The following is a 12,947-nucleotide window of genomic DNA, read 5'->3' as shown; positions in this document are numbered from 1 at the left end:
GAAGTTGAACATGTGGCACTAAGTTGAACACGTGGGCTAGGCATGGTATGTGTGTGAGCTTGCCTAACTCCAAAGCCACCACCAAGTTACGGTCATTATCAGACACAACAATGCCTGGTTGTAGGTTGAGTGGCGAGAGCAACAGTTGAGTCTAGTCCCTTATACCCTGCCACAGCTCTGCGGCGGTGTGCTGTTTGTCACCTAAGCAAATTAGTTTCAGCACGGCCTGTTGACTCTTCCCCACTGCAGTGATACACTGCTTCCGGCTACTGACTGATGGTTGACTGGTGCTGCAAGATGAGGATTCAGAGGTGGAAGTAGAGGAGGAGGAGAAGGGGGTGTTGCAGCCACTAATGTAGGTGGTGGCGGAAATCCTGATGGAAGTAGGGCCCGCAATCCTTGGCGTCGGTAGCATCTGTGCCATCCCAGGGTCCAACTCGCTCCCAGTCTTCACAACGTTCACCCTGTGTGCTTACAGGGAAATGTAGCTTCCCTGGCCAAAAGCACTTGTCCGTGTGTCAGTCATTAAATGGACCTTCCCAATAACTGTGTTGGTCAGGGCACGGGTGATGTTACGAGACACATGCTGGTGGCTGGGGACTGAGTAACGAGGGATGGCCGCCGCCATCAGGCTGTGGAAAGCCTCAGTGTCCACAAGCCTAAATAGCAACATTTCCAGGGCCAGCAATTTGGAAAGGTGCGCATTTAGTGGTATAGCCTGTGGTTTGGTGTGGCTGGGTATTTGGGCTTTCTTTCAAACGCCTGGGGTATAGATATCTGTACACTGCACTTGGACACAGAAGTGGATGTGCTAGCTGATTTTGCTTGTGAAGGTCCAGGTGCAAGGCGGGAAGCATCCGGGCCTGCATCTTGAACAGGGGATTGGCCAGCACGTAACACAGGGGAAGAGGAGGCAGTAGTGTGACCCACAGACACTGATTGTAGACCCATGTGTTCGGCCCACCTATAAGGGTGCTTTGATGCCATGTGGCGGATCATGCTGGTGGTGGTGAGGTTGCTAGTGTTCACACCCCTGCTCATTATGGTACAGCACAGATTACAAATGACAATTCTTTTATCCTCAACACATTCCTCAAAAAAGTGCCAGACTGCGGAACACCTACCCCTTGGCAAGGGAGATTGCCGCAAGGGGGTGCTCCGGGCAAAAGTTGCGGGCCTGTTTGGTGTGGCCCGTCTTCTCCCTTTTGCCACCACACTGCCTCTTCCAGCCTGTTGTGGTTCTGCGGATCCCTCCCCCTCTGTACTGCTGTCCTCGCTTGGCTTGCCACCTTCCCAGTTTGGTTCAGTGATTTAATTGTCCAACTTCCTCACTCTGGTCATCCTCCTAACTTGTAGACCTAACAAGAACCTCACTTACTGACAGCTGTGTATCATCCTCATCATCAACCTCTTGACACACTAATTGCCGTTGACTTAACGGCAACTGTGTCTCATCATCATCATCATCACCTTGTGAAACACTAATTGCCGTTCTCTACCGTCATCTTTTTCTGACTGTGAATGCTCAAGAGTTTGGTAATCAGTGCACAAGATCTCATCATGTCCCTCTTCAATCTGGCTTAGTGAGAGGCCCAAATCAAGGAATTGTGCTGAAAAAAGCTCCTTGGAATATCCGAGTTTGGGATCAAGACTTGCCAAGACTCTCCATGGTGGGAGGAAGGAGGATCAGGGTGAGGATTCTGTTGACCAGACTCTTGGCTACTGAGACTGGACTTTGTGGAAGACAGGGTGGTGTTTAACCGAATGGAAGCATTATCTGCTGCAATCCAATCGACCACCTGGTCGCACTGGTGCAACTTCGAGAGTGGTGTCCTGCTCCGGCCTGCAAACTGGGACATGAAGCTAGGTATCGTGGGTGAGTTTGTTTCTTGTGCTCTGGCAGCAGGCACAGTTTCACCACACCCAGGGCCACGGCCTCTGCATGCACCATCAGCCGCACGGCCACTTCCCTATCCCTTACTGCTCGCCTTCAGCATATTAAATGGTATATATGCTTGCAAGTATGTCACACGTACAATAGCGCATGTTTTGTAAGTGTATGCCCACATACATTAGACTGAATGTCACAGATATTTAGAATGCGCAAATGTTATACAGGAGATGTAGCGCAGGTAATGCCGCTGTCACCAGCAGTGAAAAAATTTGACTGAATGTCACAGATATTTTGGATGCGCAAACGTTATACAGGGGATGTAGCGCAGGTAATGTCGGTGTCACCAGCGAAAAAATTTGACTGAATGTCACAGATATTTAGGATGCTCAAACGTTATACAGGAAATATAGCGCAGGTAATGTCACTGTCACCAGCGGCTATGAGAAAATTACACTGAATGCCACAGATATTTAGGATCCACAAACATTATACAGGAGATGTAGCGCAGCTAATGTCACCGTCACCAGAGGCCAAACAATTGCGCTGAATGTCACAGATATTTAGTATGCGCTAATGTAACACAACAGATGTAGCAGAAGTTGTGTCACTGTCAGCAGCGGCCAAACAATTGCATGCAATTTAGCGCAGGTTGCGCTAATAATATATATTGCAGCCAATATAACACCTTTCAACACTAAACAATTCCTGTCCCTACACTATCCGTCCCTTCTGCGGCAGCTATCCCTGACTAAGACTGAGCTGAACCACGTGTCATCGGGTGCTATATAGCACCTCATGACGCTTTTCGGTCAGCCAATCACTGTAATGCCGGTAACCATCATGACTACGGCATTACAGTGTGGGCCAGTACTGCCCCGCACGTTTATTGGTTGCGTAGCAGCCAATAAACGTGCAGGGAGGAGACTTGAGCATCACGCTCGAGCACACGCGGTGCCGAGCATCAGGATGCTCGAGTGAAAATGGTGTTCTGCCGAGCATGCTCGCCCAACACTATTGGATATTTATAATCCTTGGATATATTTTAGTTGAGCCTATGCTTTCCTGGTCCATTCCTGGTCATCATTTACAGGGCTCCAGCAATGATGTGGAGTCTCCTATCACTGGCTGTAGTGGCAAAATATTAGCTGCAGCAGCCCATGTCAAGATGACATGACATTGCTGAAGCCCAGTTAACAGTGATTGGAGGGGAAAAAAAGATGCACTTTTTGGTGGTAGGTAATTGGTAAGATGAGTAAAACTCATTGTTATTTTATGCCATTGTAATTTGTGTGTAAAAATAATAAGCAAAGTTTTCAAAAATTTGATTCGGACGCTTCGCCAAACTTTTCAAAAAATTTGCTTAGTTGTGAATTAATTCATCATGAAGTGCGTTAAATCAGCTATATCCTGGAATGCAGGGAGAGTGTGTCTTGGTTTACATCACTGTGCATTGCAGCAACATGCATAGCTAGTCCTTCCTGGTAGTGAAACATTTACCAGTCAGTATGACAGGCAGATGACAGGCGTCAAAACACAGAACAGATTCAGATCTTTTTATGATACCTTATCTGAGAGTAGTATTGGCTCCTGATTTTGGCTCACCATATAGTAACTGCTGGAATTAACTGACCAAATAACTGAAGTGTGAACGCAGCCTTACAGGTCAATGTTAGTGTCAGGTATAATGTACCTAACTGTGCAGTGGCCCAAGATTCTATAGTGGGAAAAAGCTGTCTTATTTTACACCATCTGCTGCTTCCACATAGATTGCTAGATAACCTATTTTGTTAGCCACTGATACATGTAGTGGCCCCATGACAGAGTGGGGTGGGTTTCAGCAGAAGAAAAACGTAAAAAAAACCCTGAATCCTGTCTTTTGAGCATTCGCCTTCACACGGTTAGTATTTGGTAAGTAATTGATCAGTATTGGTAAGGCAAAAGCAGGAGTGGGTCCAAAACAGAGATGACATGTAATGGGAATATTTGCATGTCTTCTGTGTTTTGGACCCACTCCTGCTTTTGGCTTCCAAATCATGATCGAATCCTGATGCAAAATTCTGATCGTGTGATGGAGGCCATGAGTTTTGGCCATTTGATTCTGATATAGTTTTTTTTCAAATGGAAAATTAGACATGCATGCAGAAATTTAATTACCTCTATCACACAGTCAGTATTTGGTAAGTATTTGATCAGTATTGATCTTCTGTGTTTTGCACCCACTCCTGCTTTTGGCTTCCGAATCATGATCAAATCCCAAAGCAAAATACTGACCATGTGATAGAGGCCTTATGGATGCTCCAAAGACTGGATCCATTGTGTTTTTTATTTTTCGGTTCTTCTGACAGGTAAGAAGAAGGGTAAAATAAACGGTGATGCAAACAAGGACAAACAGGAACACTATTGGCCAAGTCAAAGAGTGGCAGCAGCATGAGGAGTCAACACAGTGGCCCAGTCACAGAGTGGTGAGGGTGGCAACAGCATAAAGGAGTCAGCACAGTGACCCAGTCACTGAGTGGGGAGGGTGACAACAGCGAGAGAAGTCAACATAGTGGCCCAGTCACAGAGCGGGGAGGGTGACAACAGCAAGAGGCGTCAACATAGTGGCCCAGTTACAGAGTGGCTAGGGTGGAAACAGCGAGAAGAGTCAACATAGTGGTCTAGTCACAGAGTGGGGAGAAGGAGAAGTAGGAGAAGATGGCAGCAGAGGCAGCAGGTGTGTGGCATCAGGCGGGTGGCAGCATCAGATAGTGGCTGAAGCACGTGGCCAGTAGTGTTGATCGCGAATATTCAAATCGAAAATTTTGATCGCGAATATTGGCACTTCGAGAATTCGAGAATATCTAGAATATAGTGCTATATCTTCGTAATCGTAAATATTATAGATTTTTTTTCATCAGTACCCATGATCCCTCACTGCTCATTGCTTGTGGGCCAATGAGAAGGCTGCAATATCTTTGATTTTAGGAGTAATGTTGTTCACAAATTTTCGTATTGCGAATTTTCCGATTGCCGATTTTTGCAATCAAGTAAATAGTGACTGGAGATAACGAATTCTTTAATTCGCAAATATATGATGAATATTCACCCAAATATTCTCGAAATATCGCAAATTTGAATATTGCCCCTGCCGCTCATCACTGATGGCCAGAAGTAACAGGCCATTTTTCACACAGTTCTGGTGTGGCAGCACACTGCAGTCAGAACATTAGTGCCAGAATGATCTAGTCTATTGTATCAGGCACTAGTGTGTGGAAATCCTGGCTGGTCCACACCTGATTAAATCTTTATAAAGGTTAATCTCTCTATATTTTGTGTTGAAAGGTGAGTTTTCTTAGGGGTAACTATGCCCCCCACCACACTAAACACCGGCTCTGTTAAAAAATTATTTTTACCAGGAAATTCTTTTAAGTACTCATGCACACAACTGTATTGTTTTTTTCCAGTGTCCTAATCAAATATTTTTGAAAATAGCACACAGAAAATTCTATACAGTCATGCACACATCTATATATTTCGCAGATCTATGTTGCTGTTTCACAAATTATAGAGCAGGTCCTATTCTAATCTGTTTGTCTTGTGAGAAAATAATAATAAATGCGGTATTCACAGGATCTTTTTGCAGTTTTTTTATTTCTCTTTCAAACATAGTCGCTGGTGCGGGCATCTACTCAGTGACAGGCAATGGCCGTTTCGTGCTCAGTCACGCTTCGTCTGGCCTCCCATGTGTTGCTCTTTATGCTGCGCTCGGCATCATCACTAGGACAACGACAACAAACACATTTAAAAACAACTTTATGCAACATGTCAAATGAACACTGCCAAATAATTTTTGTCATTGAGACCCAAAGGTCCCATTGCATTGGTTCTCATAATCTCATAAACCATTAAAGACAAGATAGTGAGAAGTAGATTTGAGAGTAGGAAAGATAATTGGTTAGAAAAAAGAATCCCACAAGGGAATTGTAAATGTGGACAATGTTCAGCGTGTAAGTCCATGATTAGATCGAAATTTTTGAACATAGGAGGAATGGAACACACAGTGAGACAGTTTATTTTTTTAGGAAAGACCATACAATGTTTATATGTGAGATTCAGAGAGCCCAAGAATTCTATCGAGACAGGAATAGGGTCACCTAGGTTAATAGAACATATCAAAGAAGCACATAGAGGACATGGAAATGCACTTAAGTGTGCAGGTATAGAAACAGTAGGAAAGTTTAAAAACGGAGGTGATAGACATCGAGTGCTATTTCAAAAGGAGGCCTCTTGGATTATGAGAACCAATGCAATGGGACCTTTGGGTCTCAATGACAAAAATGATTTGGCAGTGTTCATTTGACATGTTGTATAAAGTTGTTTTTAAATGTGTTTGTTATCGTTGTCCTAGTGATGATGCCGAGCGCAGCATAAAGAGGATGAGTGCGCCGACGTCATCACGTGAGAGGCCAGATGAAGCGTGACTGAGCACGAAACGGCCGTCGCCTGTCACTGAATAGATGCCCACACCAGCGACTATGTTTCTAAAGAGAAATAAAAAAAATGCAAAAGGATCCGGTGAGTGTCACATTTATTATTATTTTCTCACAAGATAAGTGGACTTTAGTCTGTGACGCAGAGCACCGCCAGGGTATTACACGTAAGCGCAATACCATGAGAACCCTATAAAGAGGTGTCAGTGCCGACCCAAGATCTTTTTCTAAGTATACACTTTGTGTATGCAGATTAGAATAGTCCATTGTATTGATGGGAGTGAGAAAAATACAGAATGCATACAGAACCTATCTGTATTTTGTCGACCAAAATAAGGACACGGCCGTGTGCATGAGACCTAATGTAGTGGTCAACAATGAGTGGTTCAGGAGAACAAATGATTCAGGAGCACATGTGACTCTCGAGCCCTGATTCATAGATATATTATACACTTGCACAATATAATATTTGCATTTACAATATTACAAGCATACAGTACCTAGAACAGTGCCAGTTTGGGCAAATTGAAATGCCATGTTTTTTTGTTTTGTTTTTTCTAAATGTGTGAAAGTTGTACTTTCGACCATCAGTTAAAGTTTCATTTGACTCACAAGGTACCTATAAAAGGTAGCGGACCACTACCTTAAGGTATGCCAAATGAAATATAATAAAATGGCAAAATATAATTTTGCTCGGTTAATTCTATTGAATTATTTTCCAGAAACACTAAAAACAAAGCAATGGAGAAGCATTGCACTTATCCATTCATTCTGGAAATCATCTACTTTAGTAGTTTAGAATTTAGAGAGGCTGTCTGTATAACATAACCTTTGCACACATATCATAATTATGGAAACCTGCCATTTATGTGGAAAGAGCCTTATGGTAACATGCTGATATTCACTTTTTTCTCACTGGCTTCATTTTCACAGACTTCTTGCTTCCATTGCGTAGATAGAGCTGTTAGGTTTTGTTTGAAAAATATGAAAAGGTGTGGGATGACCACCTACACTGGAAGGAAGTATTACTTACACACCTAAATCACATTATGATCACATTATGTAACACTCCCCCAGCAAGAGGACCACTACATTACATTGAACCCTAAATACAGAACAGGTGGCCACTTAGCTGAAGGCTCCAGCTACTGTAAGTGCCTAGTCACTGAAATCCTTAATCCTAAAATGTGTGTTATTTACACTCATCTGCTGAAATCTTCCTTCTCTTATATCATCTAGAAAGTCCCTGTCTAATATTTAGAAAGAGACTTTGTATTACGTGTATGATAAGTACTACAGATGAGTGCAATACAGTGGAGACTTTTAGCAAAACCTCAGATATATACAGTACTTTAGATATGTACACAACCCTTGTACTGAATTTAAGTCATGTTGACAGCAAACTATTTGCCGAAAGTGAAAACCCCCGGCAGAGTATTTTTGAGACACTTCAAGTGTAATGTACAGTGCTTCTTTATTTTTAGTAATACAGTTTATCATTCGCTTTATATTTCATCTACACAGTTTGAGCACTGTTATGACCTTATTTCACTACAAGCGTTATATATAAGCATTTAATCTTTTAGGTAGAGGGACCTTGAAAATGGGATGGTTAGAAGGTAAGAAAGGTAAGAAACTGTGCCCTTCTAAAAGACATTCCAGGTCCCCAATAAAGAAGGGAAGGGATGCTTTTTGTAGCTGATCTATAATTTATAAGTGACATCCCCTCTATTAGAATGTCTTAACCCACTTACAACCAAGAAACCTACATATCGCTTGATGCTGAGCTTTATTCCAGATTGCTGTAAATGTATGGCCTTGGATTAAAGTTCTTGCAACCTAGCAGGGTTCCCACTTCTGCCTCCTCCTGTGCTTGGTGCCTAGCGCTCAATTAGCACTATACAGTGAATAGAGGAAGTGGCTGTACCTCTCCCTTTATTGTTTCGAGGGCATAGGAGAGCTGCAGGGTTCTAGCAGACCATGATCAGCTCTACCTTTGCATAATGACCCTTTGGATGACCCAGTTATAGTGGACATAGTGCAAAAAAAGTGTCAGTGTCCCCCAGAGATCATTTTATTACCTCTTTGGGGACATGTATGTGCCAAAAATAAATTAAAAAAACATATAACAAAATACAAAAAAAAAAAAAACGCTTAAAGGGGTTGTCCGGGATTGGGGACATTGGTCTAAAAGTACTAGACTGACATAAACATTACAACCATGCATGTACTACCTTTGACACACATTTCTGAAGTCCCGGAAATTCTTGGCTGGAAGTGACTGTTTTCTTGTACTCAGTGACGTACCGGGTCCCTTGCAGGCGAGCAAATCCTCCTCTTCCGCTGCTCAGGGAGCCTGGTGACATCACTGGCAGCCTAAGTAATTATGCAGAGTGGATGGAGGGGCAGTAACTTGGCTGGCCGACATCACGCTAAGCCCCGCCCCTCCGGTCCGGTGACATCAAACACAAAGCACATGACATTTGGGAGAGACAGAGCTAGGAGGAGTTTATGAGCGTACATATGGGGGAGGAATGTGTGAGGCAGGAGGATGAATATGTATGAGGGGGCCAGATCGATGGAGGAGTGGACGATGTGCAGAAGGCTGAATATGTATGAGGGGGGGTACAGGGACGAGATGTTAGACTGTAGAAACCGGGAGATGCCGTGCTGTGCTGGGACCCACAGTGCAGTGAGGCAGGAAGTTATCGCACAGATAAACACCTATGTAAACAATCTGTTGGGGACCGTAAGAGCCATGCAGCAGTGTAAAAGCTACCTAAAAACATGTGGGGAACCTTGACTCGGCTAGTAACAGTGAGTAAACTGTTTTATAAAAAATTAGTTTGATACCGGAAAACCCCTTTAAGCCATCTTAAACCTCCTCCACTATCTCCCAGTTCATGTACATATTGCATATAAAAAGGACTTACACAAAATAAGAAACCCATTTTAATAATTTATTTTGGTGTCAGATTCATAGTTAAAGAAAAAAGGGCTATAGTTTGATAAAATGACTTGTTTTCACCAAACTAAACTAAAAAAGGAAATAAAAATAGCAACAAAAAATATTGACAAAATGCCTGTGTCACGTGGAAAACGTCACAATGACCCTGAAGAGGATAGAGGATTATCAGTCCCTGACATAGATTTATATTTTTTAGCATGTCGGTTTAAGCTTTGTCTCAACTGGGGAAAAACTGCTGGGTACAGGGGATTGATAATATAATTAAATAAAAGTTTTCTTTGTGGCAGTGTTTGCCAAGTGTCAGAGACTGGTACCTTTCTCCAGAGGGGTTGGAGGAATACTCAAACACTGAGATTAAGATATGGTTGAAAATCAAGTAAGTATGGGAAATAAAAGGGGTTTTCGAAGGAAAACATACTGGGCAACATACTGTAGATAGAAAAAAACAGGATTATAAGGTTAGGCCAAATATTCTCAAATAGTAGTATATTAAGTTTCGAAGAAATGAATGAAAAATATAACTTTTGGATTTGGCTCTTTTCCATTTTTATCAGTTATATCATGCCTTTAGAACAGAAAAAAATCTTACTTTCATGGGTCCTAACATTTTAAGATAACTATCTGGACATGTAGAGTGGAGCCCAGGGATCTCACTGCACTTACTTTTATCTCTGGGTGCCGCTCCGTTCACCCGCTGTGGCCCCGTTACCTTCTCCCACCCTGTATGGTAATTGCTACTATCGGTAAACCAGGGAGGAGTCTGCCCTGTTTCTCCCTGGGCGTTCGTGTCCCAGGCTGTGAGCTCTGCACTGCGATTAAACAGTGCTACAGCCTGTGAGAAGGAACGCCCAGGAAGAAACAGGGCAGACTCCTCCCTGGTTTACCGATAGTAGCAATTACGCTACAGGGTGGGAGAAGGTAACGGGGCCACAGCGGGTGAACGGAGCGGCACCCAGAGATAAAAGTAAGTGCAGTGAGATCCCTGGGCTCCACTCTACATGTCCAGATAGTTATCTTAAAATGTTAAAACAGCGCGGGAGAAGGCAACTGAGCCACAGCGGGTGAACGGAGTTGCGCCCAGGGATAATAGTAAGGGCAGTGAGATCCCTGGGTGCCGCTCTACATATGCAGAGAAATTACCAGACCCATTGGTAAAAAATATGAATTTGGGACAGGGGAAAGGCTGGATCTCAGTTATTTGTAAATCCATGTTAAGACAAAAATGTAAAAAATTGCCCCTCTTCAGCTTCCTAGGAAATGGAATAGAGAGGTGTGCCCCATGACGGAGGGACAATGGAGTGAGATATTGCGGGATACTAAAAGGATATCATTAAACCCAACACATAGGATGGTCCAGTTCTTCACGTTGCACCATCTTTATTATACTCCTGCAAAACTTAAAAGTTTTATAGAAATAAAGATTTTAAATGTCTTAAATGTGGGGAAGAAGGAATGGATGATGTGCACATGCTGTGGGGTTGTGTAGGGGTTGGGTGCTGTCACAGATTGAAGAGCTATATAAAATAGACATTCCCTTCAACCCTGCAATGGGTATACTGGGTTATGTTGAAGGTATATGTAAGGTGAGGGAGCATACAATTGTGGGAAAACTATTATTTCAAGCAAGGCGGTGTACTGTGACGAACTGGGTCAAGGAAATAGCACCATCATTGGAGATGTGGATTAGGATAGTTAACTGTTTCACTTTATGTGAAAGGATGGTCCCAATGATGGATGAGAGATAAACAATTGAATCTACAATGGAGGGAATGAGTGAAAGAGAAAATGAAGAAGGAAGAGAAATTAGTGTAAAATAAGAGTATGAAAAGAAGGTAGGGGAAGGGTTTAAAATGTATTTGGTATTAGGTGTTTAGACAGGGTTGCTTAGTTTTTCTCTGTTCTCTTTAATGGGATTGTATAAGAAATCATGTCTGTCATATTGTATTTTGTAACGATTATTAATGGATTAAAAAAGAATATATATATTAAAAAAAAAAAAAGAAAATGTTGCCAAACCATGTATGCTAAATCACAAAAAAGTGTCTGGTCATTAAGGTCTTGTGACCAATGTCATTTGCGGGAACCACCTCTGGGACTTGTTCCTATCTAGGTAAAAGAACCACTGAAGGGAAGGATCGCATCGGGAACGTGCGGCATGCTCTCCATTAATTCCTAAGGGGGTTCTGAAAATAGCTGAGTAAGCATGGCCACCACTTCATTCACCTCTACAGGGTCAGCTATTTTCAGTTCTCTTATGGAAATTAATGCATGATGGCCACACATGCGTGACTGCTCTCCATTCACTTTGGGGGTCTTTTTCTGGAGATCGGAGTGGTTACCTATCTACCATTGGTGGCATATTTTAGCGATATAACACCAATGTCTTGGTGAGAAAACCCCTACAAACTTTCATTTCAGGGTATTCTTTATGGTATCAGGCAAAGAATACAGTAAATTACAGTAGATATGTTTGTAAATGTATTTGTATTAAGCAGATGTAACGTCACTAATAGTACATAAGAGTTAATGGCTTCCCCTAGTAATGTGTTCTAAAATCTTAATGTTGTGAGTTACATTAAGCATTTTTCCAATAAGTTGTAGAATATTTTTCTTACCACTTGTATAAATTAGCGGACTCCCAAGAGGGTATATGTTGAGATTAAGAGAATGGATGCTTATTGCTTAGTGTTTTTTCTTAAAATGTACTAGATGCATTACAAACACCCCTGAGACAAGTGGTTGGAATCCATTTTTCCTTGGGAAGCTTTAAATATGAATATGTAGGGCAGGAGGAAGTACAGAGGGAGGATGATAGCAAGAGAACAATTGCTTAATAAAACAGTACAGAAGAGTATCAATAATACATTATTTTCAAGATCCTCTTACAAATAATTAACAGAAAACACATTCATATTGTAATAAAATTTATACTTTTTAGTATTTTAGATGATGAGCCAATTTAGTAAAACATAGAGGGCCCTGGGTGAGACTCGGGCAGATTGGGAACTTAAAGTAGCCCTGGAAAAAAATAAAAGTGGCCGCATGTTGTAGGTAGGTCAAAATTGACACAAGTAAGCAGGGCCAACACAAGTAGGCAGGGTCAGCAATACCATAGTACAGCTCAAAATACCATCCAAGCAGAACCAAATACCAATGTGCAGCACAAAATACTGTCCCAGAAACTATCCCTCTGTGCCACGTTCTGTCCTCCTCCCCCAACTGTTTCTAATAATATATGGAGCAAGGGGCTTAGGAGGTGGGATGTAGGCCATAGAACCAATCCAGCCCTATCTTCAATATGCTGCCTGGACTTCCCATAGTAATAATGCATTGTCCTGAAACACACTGCTTAATGTTGTGATTGTGTTTCATGTAAAGTGTGCTTGTAAATGTGTTCCCATAAAGTTGCATAAGGAGGAGGAGGAGGCTCTAACAAGCCTCCCAGGGCTGACTCCACGCTACATACAGTGCACAGTGCAGGAAGAAGAAGGTCAGTGTGTGTGAGGACAAGCTGAACTCCAGCACCCATTTTTGGAGAGTTATCCAAACTCCATACTTAGTTCCATGTACCAGCCGTAGAAGGGAAAAGATTACAGAAGAACCAGGCAACTCAGAG

The 12,947-nt window shown here is 42.4% G+C and overlaps 1 protein-coding gene across 2 annotated transcripts in view; it reads left to right on the top strand.

Moving 5' to 3' along the window:
• The window catches only part of GPM6A (glycoprotein M6A), a 456,304-nt gene that overhangs the window by 377,485 nt on the left and 65,872 nt on the right, over positions 1-12,947 (top strand). The gene's annotated exons all lie outside the window — the stretch shown is intronic.

The sequence above is a fragment of the Bufo bufo genome, chromosome 2 (genome assembly GCF_905171765.1).
Source record: "Bufo bufo chromosome 2, aBufBuf1.1, whole genome shotgun sequence".
Classification (NCBI taxonomy): Eukaryota; Metazoa; Chordata; class Amphibia; order Anura; family Bufonidae; genus Bufo; species Bufo bufo.
The sequence above is the reverse complement of the archived record's forward strand: the minus strand, read 5'-3'. Positions and strand labels throughout refer to the sequence as shown.